Consider the following 16406-nt stretch of genomic DNA (forward strand, 5'->3'; position numbering starts at 1 on the left):
TTCTAAACTTATTTTTCTATTTTCTAATAATTTCTATGCTATTTTTTCCACTTTGCATTTCAAGAGGACACATTCACTTATTAATAGTTCTGATCATTGTATTTAATAAAAAAATCTATTTTTAATGTATTTCTGACCAATTTTGAAGGGGAACCTTATGCATATTGGCTAAATGTGAATAATACTACACTACAGGTACTTCATGAATGCAACACCATCCAATATGCATGGTAGAAGGGAAATTGACTTTTGATATTCTGCAATATGATTTTTTGCTTGCTTTTTCATTGAGCAATGCAACAGTATATAGTTATCAAAATATAAATTATTGAATTCAAAGTGTTTAGGTAACAAAATATGTTTCTGCCAATTTCGAACTGGGGACCTTTCACGCGTGAGGCAAACATGAAATCACTACACTACAGATACTACATGAAAAATTTGCGACCATCATCCAATAAAAAATGATCTTTGACATTCAGTATGGCATGCTAAAATAAACTTTTTATCTGATTGTATTTTTATTGAGCATTTTACCCAAAAATTCATTGTTTTAAAATTCTAAAGCTAAAAGATTGTTTCTGCCCAGTTTCGAACTGGGGACCTTTCGCGTGTTAGGCGAACGTGACAACCACCACACTACAGAAACTGACTCTTGTGGATTCCATCACTATCTAGTCTGGAAGTACAAATGACACATGCTTTTCTTAGAAAAATAATTTTTTCTGAACTTTTTTTTCCTATTTTCTAATAATTTTGACGCTATTTTTCCACTTTGCATTTCAAGAGGACACATTCACTTATTATCAATTCTGATCATTGTATTTACTTAAAAAAAAAAATGTTTAATGTATTTCTGACCAATTTTGAAGGGGGACCTTATGCATATTGGATAAATGTGAATAACTCTACACTACAGGTACTTCATGAATGCAACACCATCCAATATGCATGGTAGAAGGGAAATTTACTTTTGATATTCTGCAATATGATTTTTGCTTGCTTTTTCATTGAGCAATGCAACAGTAGATAGTTATCAAAATATAAATTATTGAATTCAAAGTGTTTAGGTAACAAAATATGTTTCTGCCCAGTTTCGAACTGGGGACCTTTCGCGTGTGAGGCGAACGTGATAACCACTACACTACAGAAACTACAATAAAACAGCATTTCCCGCCATCCAATAAAAAATGATCTTTGACATACATTATGGCATTCTGAAATAAACTTTTTATATGATTGCATTTTTATTTGGCATTTCAACCAAAAATCCCTTGATTTAAAATTCTAAAGATAACAGCATATTTCTGCCCAGTTTCGAACTGGGGACCTTTTGTGTTTTAGGCGAATGTGATAACCACTACAATACAGAAACTGACTTTTGAAGATCTCATCACTATGGAGTCGGGAAGTACCATTGGCAAACCGTTTTCTTAGAATTTTTTTTTCTAAACTTATTTTTCTATTTTCTAATAATTTCTATGCTATTTTTTGCACTTTGCATTTCAAGAGGACACATTCACTTATTAATAGTTCTGATCATTGTATTTAATAAAAAAATCTATTTTTAATGTATTTCTGACCAATTTTGAAGGGGAACCTTATGCATATTGGCTAAATGTGAATAATACTACACTACAGGTACTTCATGAATGCAACACCATCCAATATGCATGGTAGAAGGGAAATTGACTTTTGATATTCTGCAATATGATTTTTTGCTTGCTTTTTCATTGAGCAATGCAACAGTATATAGTTATCAAAATATAAATTATTGAATTCAAAGTGTTTAGGTAACAAAATATGTTTCTGCCAATTTCGAACTGGGGAACTTTCACGCGTGAGGCAAACATGAAATCACTACACTACAGATACTACATGAAAAATTTGCGACCATCATCCAATAAAAAATGATCTTTGACATTCAGTATGGCATGCTAAAATAAACTTTTTATCTGATTGTATTTTTATTGAGCATTTTACCCAAAAATTCATTGTTTTAAAATTCTAAAGCTAAAAGACTGTTTCTGCCCAGTTTCGAACTGGGGACCTTTCGCGTGTTAGGCGAACGTGATAACCACTACACTACAGAAACTGACTCTCGTGAATCCCATCACTATCTAGTCTGGAAGTACAAATGACACATGCTTTTCTTAGAAATATAATTTTTTCTAAACTTTTTTTCCTATTTTCTAATAATTTTGATGCTATTTTTCCACTTTGCATTTCAAGAGGACACATTCACTTATTATCAATTCTGATCATTGTATTTACTAAAAAAAAAAATGTTTAATGTATTTCTGACCAATTTTGAAGGGGGACCTTATGCATATTGGATAAATGTGAATAACTCTACACTACAGGTACTTCATGAATGCAACACCATCCAATATGCATGGTAGAATTGAAATTGACTTTTGATATTCTGCAATATGATTTTTTTGCTTGCTTTTTCATTGAGCAATGCAACAGTAGATAGTTATCAAAATATAAATTATTGAATTCAAAGTATTTAGGTAACAAAATATGTTTCTGCCAATTTCGAACTGGGGACCTTTCACGTGTGAGGCAAACATGAAATCACTACACTACAGATACTACATGAAAAATTTGAGACCATCATCCAATAAAAAATGATCTTTGACATTCAGTATGGCATGCTAAAATAAACTTTTTATCTGATTGTATTTTTATTGAGCATTTTACCCAAAAATTAATTGTTTTAAAATTCTAAAGCTAAAAGATTGTTTCTGCCCAGTTTCGAACTGGGGATCTTTCACGTGTTAGGCGAACGTGATAACCACTACACTACAGAAACTGACTCACGTGGTCCCATCACTATCTAGTCTGGAAGTACAAATGACACATGCTTTTCTTAGAAATATAATTTTTTCTAAACTTTTTTCCTATTTTCTAATAATTTTGACGCTATTTTTCCACTTTGCATTTCAAGAGGACACATTCACTTATTATCAATTCTGATCATTGTATTTACTAAAAAAATATTTTTTGAATGTATTTCTGACCAATTTTGAAGGGGGACCTTATGCATATTGGGTAAATGTGAATAACTCTACACTACAGGTACTTCATGAATGCAACACCATCCAATATGCATGGTAGAAGGGAAATTGACTTTTGATATTCTGCAATATGATTTTTGCTTGCTTTTTCATTGAGCAATGCAACAGTAGATAGTTATCAAAATATAAATTATTGAATTCAAAGTGTTTAGGTAACAAAATATGTTTCTGCCCAGTTTCGAACTGGGGACCTTTCGCGTGTGAGGCGAACGTGATAACCACTACACTACAGAAACTACAATGAAACAGCATCTCCCGCCATCCAATAAAAAATGATCTTTGACATACATTATGACATTATGAAATAAACTTTTTATATGATTGCATTTTTATTTGGCATTTCAACCAAAAATCCCTTGTTTTAAAATTCTAAAGATAACAGCATATTTCTGCCCAGTTTCGAACTGGGGACCTTTTGTGTTTTAGGCGATTGTGATAACCACTACAATACAGAAACTGACTTTTGAAGATCTCATCACTATGGAGTCGGGAAGTACCATTGGCAAACCGTTTTCTTAGAATTTTTTTTTCTAAACTTATTTTTCTATTTTCTAATAATTTCTATGCTATTTTTTCCACTTTGCATCTCAAGAGGACACATTCACTTATTAATAGTTCTGATCATTGTATTTAATAAAAAAATCTATTTTTAATGTATTTCTGACCAATTTTGAAGGGGAACCTTATGCATATTGGCTAAATGTGAATAATACTACACTACAGGTACTTCATGAATGCAACACCATCCAATATGCATGGTAGAAGGGAAATTGACTTTTGATATTCTGCAATATGATTTTTTGCTTGCTTTTTCATTGAGCAATGCAACAGTAGATAGTTATCAAAATATAAATTATTGAATTCAAAGTGTTTAGGTAACAAAATATGTTTCTGCCAATTTCGAACTGGGGACCTTTCACGTGTGAGGTAAACATGAAATCACTACACTACAGATACTACATGAAAAATTTGAGACCATCATCCAATAAAAAATGATCTTTGATATTTAGTATGGCATGCTAAAATGAACTTTTTATCTGATTGTATTTTTATTGAGCATTTTACCCAAAAATTCATTGTTTTAAAATTCTAAAGCTAAAAGATTGTTTCTGCCCAGTTTCAAACTGGGGACCTTTCGCGTGTTATGCGAACGTGATAACCACTATACTACAGAAACTGACACTTGTGGATTCCATCACTATCTAGTCTGGAAGTACAAATGACACATGCTTTTCTTAGAAATATGATTTTTTCTAAACTTTTTTTCCTATTTTCTAATAATTTTGACGCTATTTTTCCACTTTGCATTTCAAGAGGACACATTCACTTATTATCAATTCTGATCATTGTATTTACTAAAAAAATTTTTTTTATGTATTTCTGACCAATTTTGAAGGGGGACCTTATGCATATTGGATAAATGTGAATAACTCTACACTACAGGTACTTCATGAATGCAACACCATCCAATATGCATGGTAGAATTGAAACTGACTTTTGATATTCTGCAATATGATTTTTTGCTTGCTTTTTCATTGAGCAATGCAACAGTAGATAGTTATCAAAATATAAATTATTGAATTCAAAGTGTTTAGGTAACAAAATATGTTTCTGCCAATTTCGAACTGGGGACCTTTCACGTGTGAGGCAAACATGAAATCACTACACTACAGATACTACATGAAAAATTTGAGACCATCATCCAATAAAAAATGATCTTTGACATTCAGTATGGCATGCTAAAATAAACTTTTTATCTGATTGTATTTTTATTGAGCATTTTACCCAAAAATTAATTGTTTTAAAATTCTAAAGCTAAAAGATTGTTTCTGCCCAGTTTCGAACTGGGGATCTTTCACGTGTTAGGCGAACGTGATTACCACTACACTGCAGAAACTGACTCGCGTGGTCCCATCACTATCTAGTCTGGAAGTACAAATGACACATGCTTTTCTTAGAAATATAATTTTTTCTAAACTTTTTTTCCTATTTTCTAATAATTTTGACGCTATTTTTCCACTTTGCATTTCAAGAGGACACATTCACTTATTATCAATTCTGATCATTGTATTTACTAAAAAAAATATTTTTTGAATGTATTTCTGACCAATTTTGAAGGGGGACCTTATGCATATTGGGTAAATGTGAATAACTCTACACTACAGGTACTTCATGAATGCAACACCATCCAATATGCATGGTAGAAGGGAAATTGACTTTTGATATTCTGCAATATGATTTTTGCTTGCTTTTTCATTGAGCAATGCAACAGTAGATAGTTATCAAAATATAAATTATTGAATTCAAAGTGTTTAGGTAACAAAATATGTTTCTGCCCAGTTTCGAACTGGGGACCTTTCGCGTGTGAGGCGAACGTGATAACCACTACACTACAGAAACTACAATGAAACAGCATCTCCCGCCATCCAATAAAAAATGATCTTTGACATACATTATGACATTCTGAAATAAACTTTTTATATGATTGCATTTTTATTTGGCATTTCAACCAAAAATCCCTTGTTTTAAAATTCTAAAGATAACAGCATATTTCTGCCTAGTTTCGAACTGGGGACCTTTTGTGTTTTAGGCGAATGTGATAACCACTACAATACAGAAACTGACTTTTGAAGATCTCATCACTGTGGAGTCGGGAAGTACCATTGGCAAACCGTTTTCTTAGAATTTTTTTTTCTAAACTTATTTTTCTATTTTCTAATAATTTCTATGCTATTTTTTCCACTTTGCATTTCAAGAGGACACATTCACTTATTAATAGTTCTGATCATTGTATTTAATAAAAAAATCTATTTTTAATGTATTTCTGACCAATTTTGAAGGGGAACCTTATGCATATTGGCTAAATGTGAATAATACTACACTACAGGTACTTCATGAATGCAACACCATCCAATATGCATGGTAGAAGGGAAATTGACTTTTGATATTCTGCAATATGATTTTTTGCTTGCTTTTTCATTGAGCAATGCAACAGTATATAGTTATCAAAAGATAAATTATTGAATTCAAAGTGTTTAGGTAACAAAATATGTTTCTGCCAATTTCGAACTGGGGACCTTTCACGCGTGAGGCAAACATGAAATCACTACACTACAGATACTACATGAAAAATTTGCGACCATCATCCAGTAAAAAATGATCTTTGACATTCAGTATGGCATGCTAAAATAAACTTTTTATCTGATTGTATTTTTATTGAGCATTTTACCCAAAAATTCATTGTTTTAAAATTCTAAAGCTAAAAGACTGTTTCTGCCCAGTTTCGAACTGGGGACCTTTCGCGTGTTAGGCGAACGTGATAACCACTACACTACAGAAACTGACTCTCGTGAATCCCATCACTATCTAGTCTGGAAGTACAAATGACACATGCTTTTCTTAGAAATATAATTTTTTCTAAACTTTTTTTCCTATTTTCTAATAATTTTGATGCTATTTTTCCACTTTGCATTTCAAGAGGACACATTCACTTATTATCAATTCTGATCATTGTATTTACTAAAAAAATTTTTTTTTATGTATTTCTGACCAATTTTGAAGGGGGACCTTATGCATATTGGATAAATGTGAATAACTCTACACTACAGGTACTTCATGAATGCAACACCATCCAATATGCATGGTAGAATTGAAATTGACTTTTGATATTCTGCAATATGATTTTTTGCTTGCTTTTTCATTGAGCAATGCAACAGTAGATAGTTATCAAAATATAAATTATTGAATTCAAAGTGTTTAGGTAACAAAATATGTTTCTGCCAATTTCGAACTGGGGACCTTTCACGTGTGAGGCAAACATGAAATCACTACACTACAGATACTACATGAAAAATTTGAGACCATCATCCAATAAAAAATGATCTTTGACATTCAGTATGGCATGCTAAAATAAACTTTTTATCTGATTGTATTTTTATTGAGCATTTTACCCAAAAATTAATTGTTTTAAAATTCTAAAGCTAAAAGATTGTTTCTGCCCAGTTTCGAACTGGGGATCTTTCACGTGTTAGGCGAACGTGATAACCACTACACTACAGAAACTGACTCACGTGGTCCCATCACTATCTAGTCTGGAAGTACAAATGACACATGCTTTTCTTAGAAATATAATTTTTTCTAAACTTTTTTTCCTATTTTCTAATAATTTTGACGCTATTTTTCCACTTTGCATTTCAAGAGGACACATTCACTTATTATCAATTCTGATCATTGTATTTACTAAAAAATATTTTTTGAATGTATTTCTGACCAATTTTGAAGGGGGACCTTATGCATATTGGGTAAATGTGAATAACTCTACACTACAGGTACTTCATGAATGCAACACCATCCAATATGCATGGTAGAAGGGAAATTGACTTTTGATATTCTGCAATATGATTTTTGCTTGCTTTTTCATTGAGCAATGCAACAGTAGATAGTTATCAAAATATAAATTATTGAATTCAAAGTGTTTAGGTAACAAAATATGTTTCTGCCCAGTTTCAAACTGGGGACCTTTCGCGTGTGAGGCGAACGTGATAACCACTACACTACAGAAACTACAATGAAACAGCATCTCCCGCCATCCAATAAAAAATGATCTTTGACATACATTATGACATTCTGAAATAAACTTTTTATATGATTGCATTTTTATTTGGCATTTCAACCAAAAATCCCTTGTTTTAAAATTCTAAAGATAACAGCATATTTCTGCCCAGTTTCGAACTGGGGACCTTTTTTTGTTTTAGGCGAATGTGATAACCACTACAATACAGAAACTGACTTTTGAAGATCTCATCACTATGGAGTCGGGAAGTACCATTGGCAAACCGTTTTCTTAGAATTTTTTTTTCTAAACTTATTTTTCTATTTTCTAATAATTTCTATGCTATTTTTTCCACTTTGCATCTCAAGAGGACACATTCACTTATTAATAGTTCTGATCATTGTATTTAATAAAAAAATCTATTTTTAATGTATTTCTGACCAATTTTGAAGGGGAACCTTATGCATATTGGCTAAATGTGAATAATACTACACTACAGGTACTTCATGAATGCAACACCATCCAATATGCATGGTAGAAGGGAAATTGACTTTTGATATTCTGCAATATGATTTTTTGCTTGCTTTTTCATTGAGCAATGCAACAGTAGATAGTTATCAAAATATAAATTATTGAATTCAAAGTGTTTAGGTAACAAAATATGTTTCTGCCAATTTCGAACTGGGGACCTTTCACGTGTGAGGTAAACATGAAATCACTACACTACAGATACTACATGAAAAATTTGAGACCATCATCCAATAAAAAATGATCTTTGATATTCAGTATGGCATGCTAAAATAAACTTTTTATCTGATTGTATTTTTATTGAGCATTTTACCCAAAAATTCATTGTTTTAAAATTCTAAAGCTAAAAGATTGTTTCTGCCCAGTTTCGAACTGGGGACCTTTCGCGTGTTATGCGAACGTGATAACCACTACACTACAGAAACTGACACTTGTGGATTCCATCACTATCTAGTCTGGAAGTTCAAATGACACATGCTTTTCTTAGAAATATGATTTTTTCTAAACTTTTTTTCCTATTTTCTAATAATTTTGACGCTATTTTTCCACTTTGCATTTCAAGAGGACACATTCACTTATTATCAATTCTGATCATTGTATTTACTAAAAAAAATTTTTTTAATGTATTTCTGACCAATTTTGAAGGGGGACCTTATGCATATTGGATAAATGTGAATAACTCTACACTACAGGTACTTCATGAATGCAACACCATCCAATATGCATGGTAGAAGGGAAATTGACTTTTGATATTCTGCAATATGATTTTTGCTTGCTTTTTCATTGAGCAATGCAACAGTAGATAGTTATCAAAATATAAATTATTGAATTCAAAGTGTTTAGGTAACAAAATATGTTTCTGCCCAGTTTCGAACTGGGGACCTTTCGCGTGTGAGGCGAACGTGATAACCACTACACTACAGAAACTACAATGAAACAGCATCTCCCGCCATCCAATAAAAAATGATCTTTGACATACATTATGACATTCTGAAATAAACTTTTTATATGATTGCATTTTTATTTGGCATTTCAACCAAAAATCCCTTGTTTTAAAATTCTAAAGATAACAGCATATTTCTGCCCAGTTTCGAACTGGGGACCTTTTGTGTTTTAGGCGAATGTGATAACCACTACAATACAGAAACTGACTTTTGAAGATCTCATCACTATGGAGTCGGGAAGTACCATTGGCAAACCGTTTTCTTAGAATTTTTTTTTCTAAACTTATTTTTCTATTTTCTAATAATTTCTATGCTATTTTTTCCACTTTGCATCTCAAGAGGACACATTCAAATATTAATAGTTCTGATCATTGTATTTAATAAAAAAATCTATTTTTAATGTATTTCTGACCAATTTTGAAGGGGAACCTTATGCATATTGGCTAAATGTGAATAATACTACACTACAGGTACTTCATGAATGCAACACCATAAAATATGCATGGTAGAAGGGAAATTGACTTTTGATATTCTGCAATATGATTTTTTGCTTGCTTTTTCATTGAGCAATGCAACAGTAGATAGTTATCAAAATATAAATTATTGAATTCAAAGTGTTTAGGTAACAAAATATGTTTCTGCCAATTTCAAACTGGGGACCTTTCACGTGTGAGGTAAACATGAAATCACTACACTACAGATACTACATGAAAAATTTGAGACCATCATCCAATAAAAAATGATCTTTGACATTCAGTATGGCATGCTAAAATAAACTTTTTATCTGATTGTATTTTTATTGAGCATTTTACCCAAAAATTCATTGTTTTAAAATTCTAAAGCTAAAAGATTGTTTCTGCCCAGTTTCGGACTGGGGACCTTTCGCGTGTTATGCGAACGTGATAACCACTACACTACAGAAACTGACACTTGTGGATTCCATCACTATCTAGTCTGGAAGTACAAATGACACATGCTTTTCTTAGAAATATGATTTTTTCTAAACTTTTTTTCCTATTTTCTAATAATTTTGACGCTATTTTTCCACTATGCATTTCAACAGGACACATTCACTTATTATCAATTCTGATCATTGTATTTACTAAAAAATTTTTTTTTTATGTATTTCTGACCAATTTTGAAGGGGGACCTTATGCATATTGGGTAAATGTGAATAACTCTACACTACAGGTACTTCATGAATGCAACACCATCCAATATGCATGGTAGAAGGGAAATTGACTTTTGATATTCTGCAATATGATTTTTGCTTGCTTTTTCATTGAGCAATGCAACAGTAGATAGTTATCAAAATATAAATTATTGAATTCAAAGTGTTTAGGTAACAAAATATGTTTCTGCCCAGTTTCGAACTGGGGACCTTTCACGTGTGAGGCGAACGTGATAACCACTACACTACAGAAACTACATGAAAACAGAATCTCCCGCCATCCAATAAAAAATGATCTTTGACATACATTATGGCATTCTGAAATAAACTTTTTATATGATTGCATTTTTATTTGGCATTTCAACCGAAAATCACTTGATTTAAAATTCTAAAGATAACAGCATATTTCTGCCTAGTTTCGAACTGGGGACCTTTTGTGATTTAGGCGAATGTGATAACCACTACAATACAGAAACATACTTTTGAAGATCTCATCACTATGGAGTCGGGAAGTACCATTGGCAAACCGTTTTCTTAGAATTTTTTTTTCTAAACTTATTTTTCTATTTTCTAATAATTTCTATGCTATTTTTTCCACTTTGCATTTCAAGAGGACACATTCACTTATTAATAGTTCTGATCATTGTATTTAATAAAAAAATCTATTTTTAATGTATTTCTGACCAATTTTGAAGGGGAACCTTATGCATATTGGCTAAATGTGAATAATACTACACTACAGGTACTTCATGAATGCAACACCATCCAATATGCATGGTAGAAGGGAAATTGACTTTTGATATTCTGCAATATGATTTTTTGCTTGCTTTTTCATTGAGCAATGCAACAGTATATAGTTATCAAAATATAAATTATTGAATTCAAAGTGTTTAGGTATGCTAAAAAGTATGGCATGCTAAAATAAACTTTTTATCTGATTGTATTTTTATTGAGCATTTTACCCAAAAATTAATTGTTTTAAAATTCTACAGCTAAAAGATTGTTTCTGCCCAGTTTCGAACTGGGGACCTTTCGCGTGTTAGGCGAACGAGATAACCACTACACTACAGAAACTGACTCTCGTGAATTTCATCACTATCTAGTCTGGATGTACACATGACACATGCTTTTCTTAGAAATATAATTTTTTCTAAACTTTTTTTCCTATTTTCTAATAATTTTGACGCTATTTTTCCACTTTGCATTTCAAGAGGACACATTCACTTATTATCAATTCTGATCATTGTATTTACTAAAAAATTTTTTTTAATGTATTTCTGACCAATTTTGAAGGGGGACCTTATGCATATTGGATAAATGTGAATAACTCTACACTACAGGTACTTCATGAATGCAACACCATCCAATATGCATGGTAGAATTGAAACTGACTTTTGATATTCTGCAATATGATTTTTTGCTTGCTTTTTCATTGAGCAATGCAACAGTAGATAGTTATCAAAATATAAATTATTGAATTCAAAGTGTTTAGGTAACAAAATATGTTTCTGCCAATTTCGAACTGGGGACCTTTCACGTGTGAGGCAAACATGAAATCACTACACTACAGATACTACATGAAAAATTTGAGACCATCATCCAATAAAAAATGATCTTTGACATTCAGTATGGCATGCTAAAATAAACTTTTTATCTGATTGTATTTTTATTGAGCATTTTACCCCAAAATTAATTGTTTTAAAATTCTAAAGCTAAAAGATTGTTTCTGCCCAGTTTCGAACTGGGGATCTTTCACGTGTTAGGCGAACGTGATAACCACTACACTACAGAAACTGACTCGCGTGGTCCCATCACTATCTAGTCTGGAAGTACAAATGACACATGCTTTTCTTAGAAATATAATTTTTTCTAAACTTTTTTTCCTATTTTCTAATAATTTTGACGCTATTTTTCCACTTTGCATTTCAAGAGGACACATTCACTTATTATCAATTCTGATCATTGTATTTAATAAAAAAATATTTTTTGAATGTATTTCTGACCAATTTTGAAGGGAGACCTTATGCATATTGGGTAAATGTGAATAACTCTACACTACAGGTACTTCATGAATGCAACACCATCCAATATGCATGGTAGAAGGGAAATTGACTTTTGATATTCTGCAATATGATTTTTGCTTGCTTTTTCATTGAGCAATGCAACAGTAGATAGTTATCAAAATATAAATTATTGAATTCAAAGTGTTAAGGTAACAAAATATGTTTCTGCCCAGTTTCGAACAGGGGACCTCTCGCGTGTGAGGCGAACGTGATAACCACTACAATTGTTTCTGCCAATTTCGAACTGGGGACCTTTCACGTGTGAGGTAAACATGAAATCACTACACTACAGATACTACATGAAAAATTTGAGACCATCATCCAATAAAAAATGATCTTTGATATTCAGTATGGCATGCTAAAATAAACTTTTTATCTGATTGTATTTTTATTGAGCATTTTACCCAAAAATTCATTGTTTTAAAATTCTAAAGCTAAAAGATTGTTTCTGCCCAGTTTCGAACTGGGGACCTTTCGCGTGTTATGCGAACGTGATAACCACTACCCTACAGAAACTGACACTTGTGGATTCCATCACTATCTAGTCTGGAAGTACAAATGACACATGCTTTTCTTAGAAATATGATTTTTTCTAAACTTTTTTTCCTATTTTCTAATAATTTTGACGCTATTTTTCCACTTTGCATTTCAAGAGGACACATTCACTTATTATCAATTCTGATCATTGTATTTACTAAAAAAATTTTTTTTAATGTATTTCTGACCAATTTTGAAGGGGGACCTTATGCATATTGGGTAAATGTGAATAACTCTACACTACAGGTACTTCATGAATGCAACACCATCCAATATGCATGGTAGAAGGGAAATTGACTTTTGATATTCTGCAATATGATTTTTGCTTGCTTTTTCATTGAGCAATGCAACAGTAGATAGTTATCAAAATATAAATTATTGAATTCAAAGTGTTTAGGTAACAAAATATGTTTCTGCCAATTTCGAACTGGGGACCTTTCACGTGTGAGGCAAACATGAAATCACTACACTACAGATACTACATGAAAAATTTGAGACCATCATCCAATAAAAAATGATCTTTGACATTCAGTATGGCATGCTAAAATAAACTTTTTATCTGATTGTATTTTTATTGAGCATTTTACCCAAAAATTAATTGTTTTAAAATTCTAAAGCTAAAAGATTGTTTCTGCCCAGTTTCGAACTGGGGATCTTTCACGTGTTAGGCGAACGTGATAACCACTACACTACAGAAACTGACTCGCGTGGTCCCATCACTATCTAGTCTGGAAGTACAAATGACACATGCTTTTCTTAGAAATATAATTTTTTCTAAACTTTTTTTCCTATTTTCTAATAATTTTGACGCTATTTTTCCACTTTGCATTTCAAGAGGACACATTCACTTATTATCAATTCTGATCATTGTATTTACTAAAAAAAATATTTTTTGAATGTATTTCTGACCAATTTTGAAGGGGGACCTTATGCATATTGGGTAAATGTGAATAACTCTACACTACAGGTACTTCATGAATGCAACACCATCCAATATGCATGGTAGAAGGGAAATTGACTTTTGATATTCTGCAATATGATTTTTGCTTGCTTTTTCATTGAGCAATGCAACAGTAGATAGTTATCAAAATATAAATTATTGAATTCAAAGTGTTTAGGTAACAAAATATGTTTCTGCCCAGTTTCGAACTGGGGACCTATCGCGTGTGAGGCGAACGTGATAACCACTACACTACAGAAACTACAATGAAACAGCATCTCCCGCCATCCAATAAAAAATGATCTTTGACATACATTATGACATTCTGAAATAAACTTTTTATATGATTGCATTTTTATTTGGCATTTCAACCAAAAATCCCTTGTTTTAAAATTCTAAAGATAACAGCATATTTCTGCCTAGTTTCGAACTGGGGACCTTTTGTGTTTTAGGCGAATGTGATAACCACTACAATACAGAAACTGACTTTTGAAGATCTCATCACTGTGGAGTCGGGAAGTACCATTGGCAAACCGTTTTCTTAGAATTTTTTTTTCTAAACTTATTTTTCTATTTTCTAATAATTTCTATGCTATTTTTTCCACTTTGCATTTCAAGAGGACACATTCACTTATTAATAGTTCTGATCATTGTATTTAATAAAAAAATCTATTTTTAATGTATTTCTGACCAATTTTGAAGGGGAACCTTATGCATATTGGCTAAATGTGAATAATACTACACTACAGGTACTTCATGAATGCAACACCATCCAATATGCATGGTAGAAGGGAAATTGACTTTTGATATTCTGCAATATGATTTTTTGCTTGCTTTTTCATTGAGCAATGCAACAGTATATAGTTATCAAAATATAAATTATTGAATTCAAAGTGTTTAGGTAACAAAATATGTTTCTGCCAATTTCGAACTGGGGACCTTTCACGCGTGAGGCAAACATGAAATCACTACACTACAGATACTACATGAAAAATTTGCGACCATCATCCAGTAAAAAATGATCTTTGACATTCAGTATGGCATGCTAAAATAAACTTTTTATCTGATTGTATTTTTATTGAGCATTTTACCCAAAAATTAATTGTTTTAAAATTCTACAGCTAAAAGATTGTTTCTGCCCAGTTTCGAACTGGGGACCTTTCGCGTGTTAGGCGAACGTGATAACCACTACACTACAGAAACTGACTCTCGTGAATTTCATCACTATCTAGTCTGGATGTACACATGACACATGTTTTTCTTAGAAATATAATTTTTTCTAAACTTTTTTTCCTATTTTCTAATAATTTTGACGCTATTTTTCCACTTTGCATTTCAAGAGGACACATTCACTTATTATCAATTCTGATCATTGTATTTACTAAAAAAAAATTTTTTAATGTATTTCTGACCAATTTTGAAGGGGGACCTTATGCATATTGGATAAATGTGAATAACTCTACACTACAGGTACTTCATGAATGCAACACCATCCAATATGCATGGTAGAATTGAAACTGACTTTTGATATTCTGCAATATGATTTTTTGCTTGCTTTTTCATTGAGCAATGCAACAGTAGATAGTTCTCAAAATATAAATTATTGAATTCAAAGTGTTTAGGTAACAAAATATGTTTCTGCCAATTTCGAACTGGGGACCTTTCACGTGTGAGGCAAATATGAAATCACTACACTACAGATACTACATGAAAAATTTGAGACCATCATCCAATAAAAAATGATCTTTGACATTCAGTATGGCATGCTAAAATAAACTTTTTATCTGATTGTATTTTTATTGAGCATTTTACCCAAAAATTAATTGTTTTAAAATTCTAAAGCTAAAAGATTGTTTCTGCCCAGTTTCGAACTGGGGACCTTTCGCGTGTTAGGCGAACGTGATAACCACTACACTACAGAAACTGACTCTTGTGAATTTCATCACTATCTAGTCTGGATGTACACATGACACATGCTTTTCTTAGAAATATAATTTTTTCTAAACTTTTTTTCCTATTTTCTAATAATTTTGACGCTATTTTTCCACTTTGCATTTCAAGAGGACACATTCACTTATTATCAATTCTGATCATTGTATTTAATAAAAAAATATTTTTTGAATGTATTTCTGACCAATTTTGAAGGGGGACCTTATGCATATTGGGTAAATGTGAATAACTCTACACTACAGGTACTTCATGAATGCAACACCATCCAATATGCATGGTAGAAGGGAAATTGACTTTTGATATTCTGCAATATGATTTTTGCTTGCTTTTTCATTGAGCAATGCAACAGTAGATAGTTATCAAAATATAAATTATTGAATTCAAAGTGTTTAGGTAACAAAATATGTTTCTGCCCAGTTTCGAACTGGGGACCTCTCGCGTGTGAGGCAAACGTGATAACCACTACACTACAGAAACTACAATGAAACAGCATCTCCCGCCATCCAATAAAAAATGATCTTTGACATACATTATGGCATTCTGAAATAAACTTTTTATATGATTGCATTTTTATTTGGCATTTCAACCAAAAATCCCTTGTTTTAAAATTCTAAAGATAACAGCATATTTCTGCCCAG

At 31.8% G+C, this 16406-nt stretch overlaps 23 non-coding genes across 23 annotated transcripts; all 23 read right to left on the bottom strand.

The window, feature by feature from the left end:
- Positions 1-576: 576 nt before the first annotated feature.
- TRNAV-AAC (transfer RNA valine (anticodon AAC)) lies at positions 577-649 on the bottom strand. Its single transcript has one exon. It is a non-coding gene; the product is annotated as a tRNA-Val (tRNA).
- A 432-nt stretch (positions 650-1081) lies between these two features.
- TRNAV-CAC (transfer RNA valine (anticodon CAC)) lies at positions 1082-1154 on the bottom strand. Its single transcript has one exon. It is a non-coding gene; the product is annotated as a tRNA-Val (tRNA).
- An 868-nt stretch (positions 1155-2022) lies between these two features.
- Positions 2023-2095, bottom strand: TRNAV-AAC (transfer RNA valine (anticodon AAC)). The gene has a single exon. It is a non-coding gene; the product is annotated as a tRNA-Val (tRNA).
- A 650-nt stretch (positions 2096-2745) lies between these two features.
- On the bottom strand, positions 2746-2818 carry TRNAV-AAC (transfer RNA valine (anticodon AAC)). Its single transcript has one exon. It is a non-coding gene; the product is annotated as a tRNA-Val (tRNA).
- Positions 2819-3246: 428 nt separating this feature from the next.
- On the bottom strand, positions 3247-3319 carry TRNAV-CAC (transfer RNA valine (anticodon CAC)). The gene has a single exon. It is a non-coding gene; the product is annotated as a tRNA-Val (tRNA).
- An 868-nt stretch (positions 3320-4187) lies between these two features.
- Positions 4188-4260, bottom strand: TRNAV-AAC (transfer RNA valine (anticodon AAC)). The gene has a single exon. It is a non-coding gene; the product is annotated as a tRNA-Val (tRNA).
- Positions 4261-4907: 647 nt separating this feature from the next.
- Positions 4908-4980, bottom strand: TRNAV-AAC (transfer RNA valine (anticodon AAC)). The gene has a single exon. It is a non-coding gene; the product is annotated as a tRNA-Val (tRNA).
- Positions 4981-5410: 430 nt separating this feature from the next.
- Positions 5411-5483, bottom strand: TRNAV-CAC (transfer RNA valine (anticodon CAC)). The gene has a single exon. It is a non-coding gene; the product is annotated as a tRNA-Val (tRNA).
- Positions 5484-6351: 868 nt separating this feature from the next.
- Positions 6352-6424, bottom strand: TRNAV-AAC (transfer RNA valine (anticodon AAC)). Its single transcript has one exon. It is a non-coding gene; the product is annotated as a tRNA-Val (tRNA).
- Positions 6425-7072: 648 nt separating this feature from the next.
- TRNAV-AAC (transfer RNA valine (anticodon AAC)) lies at positions 7073-7145 on the bottom strand. Its single transcript has one exon. It is a non-coding gene; the product is annotated as a tRNA-Val (tRNA).
- Positions 7146-7573: 428 nt separating this feature from the next.
- On the bottom strand, positions 7574-7646 carry TRNAV-CAC (transfer RNA valine (anticodon CAC)). Its single transcript has one exon. It is a non-coding gene; the product is annotated as a tRNA-Val (tRNA).
- Positions 7647-8515: 869 nt separating this feature from the next.
- On the bottom strand, positions 8516-8588 carry TRNAV-AAC (transfer RNA valine (anticodon AAC)). Its single transcript has one exon. It is a non-coding gene; the product is annotated as a tRNA-Val (tRNA).
- A 429-nt stretch (positions 8589-9017) lies between these two features.
- Positions 9018-9090, bottom strand: TRNAV-CAC (transfer RNA valine (anticodon CAC)). Its single transcript has one exon. It is a non-coding gene; the product is annotated as a tRNA-Val (tRNA).
- Positions 9091-9958: 868 nt separating this feature from the next.
- TRNAV-AAC (transfer RNA valine (anticodon AAC)) lies at positions 9959-10031 on the bottom strand. Its single transcript has one exon. It is a non-coding gene; the product is annotated as a tRNA-Val (tRNA).
- A 429-nt stretch (positions 10032-10460) lies between these two features.
- On the bottom strand, positions 10461-10533 carry TRNAV-CAC (transfer RNA valine (anticodon CAC)). The gene has a single exon. It is a non-coding gene; the product is annotated as a tRNA-Val (tRNA).
- Positions 10534-11279: 746 nt separating this feature from the next.
- On the bottom strand, positions 11280-11352 carry TRNAV-AAC (transfer RNA valine (anticodon AAC)). The gene has a single exon. It is a non-coding gene; the product is annotated as a tRNA-Val (tRNA).
- A 647-nt stretch (positions 11353-11999) lies between these two features.
- On the bottom strand, positions 12000-12072 carry TRNAV-AAC (transfer RNA valine (anticodon AAC)). Its single transcript has one exon. It is a non-coding gene; the product is annotated as a tRNA-Val (tRNA).
- A 712-nt stretch (positions 12073-12784) lies between these two features.
- TRNAV-AAC (transfer RNA valine (anticodon AAC)) lies at positions 12785-12857 on the bottom strand. Its single transcript has one exon. It is a non-coding gene; the product is annotated as a tRNA-Val (tRNA).
- A 647-nt stretch (positions 12858-13504) lies between these two features.
- Positions 13505-13577, bottom strand: TRNAV-AAC (transfer RNA valine (anticodon AAC)). The gene has a single exon. It is a non-coding gene; the product is annotated as a tRNA-Val (tRNA).
- Positions 13578-14007: 430 nt separating this feature from the next.
- Positions 14008-14080, bottom strand: TRNAV-CAC (transfer RNA valine (anticodon CAC)). Its single transcript has one exon. It is a non-coding gene; the product is annotated as a tRNA-Val (tRNA).
- An 868-nt stretch (positions 14081-14948) lies between these two features.
- On the bottom strand, positions 14949-15021 carry TRNAV-AAC (transfer RNA valine (anticodon AAC)). The gene has a single exon. It is a non-coding gene; the product is annotated as a tRNA-Val (tRNA).
- A 648-nt stretch (positions 15022-15669) lies between these two features.
- Positions 15670-15742, bottom strand: TRNAV-AAC (transfer RNA valine (anticodon AAC)). Its single transcript has one exon. It is a non-coding gene; the product is annotated as a tRNA-Val (tRNA).
- A 430-nt stretch (positions 15743-16172) lies between these two features.
- On the bottom strand, positions 16173-16245 carry TRNAV-CAC (transfer RNA valine (anticodon CAC)). Its single transcript has one exon. It is a non-coding gene; the product is annotated as a tRNA-Val (tRNA).
- Between the last annotated feature and the right edge of the window lie 161 nt (positions 16246-16406).

The sequence above is a fragment of the Pseudophryne corroboree genome, chromosome 4 (genome assembly GCF_028390025.1).
Source record: "Pseudophryne corroboree isolate aPseCor3 chromosome 4, aPseCor3.hap2, whole genome shotgun sequence".
NCBI lineage: Eukaryota > Metazoa > Chordata > Amphibia > Anura > Myobatrachidae > Pseudophryne > Pseudophryne corroboree.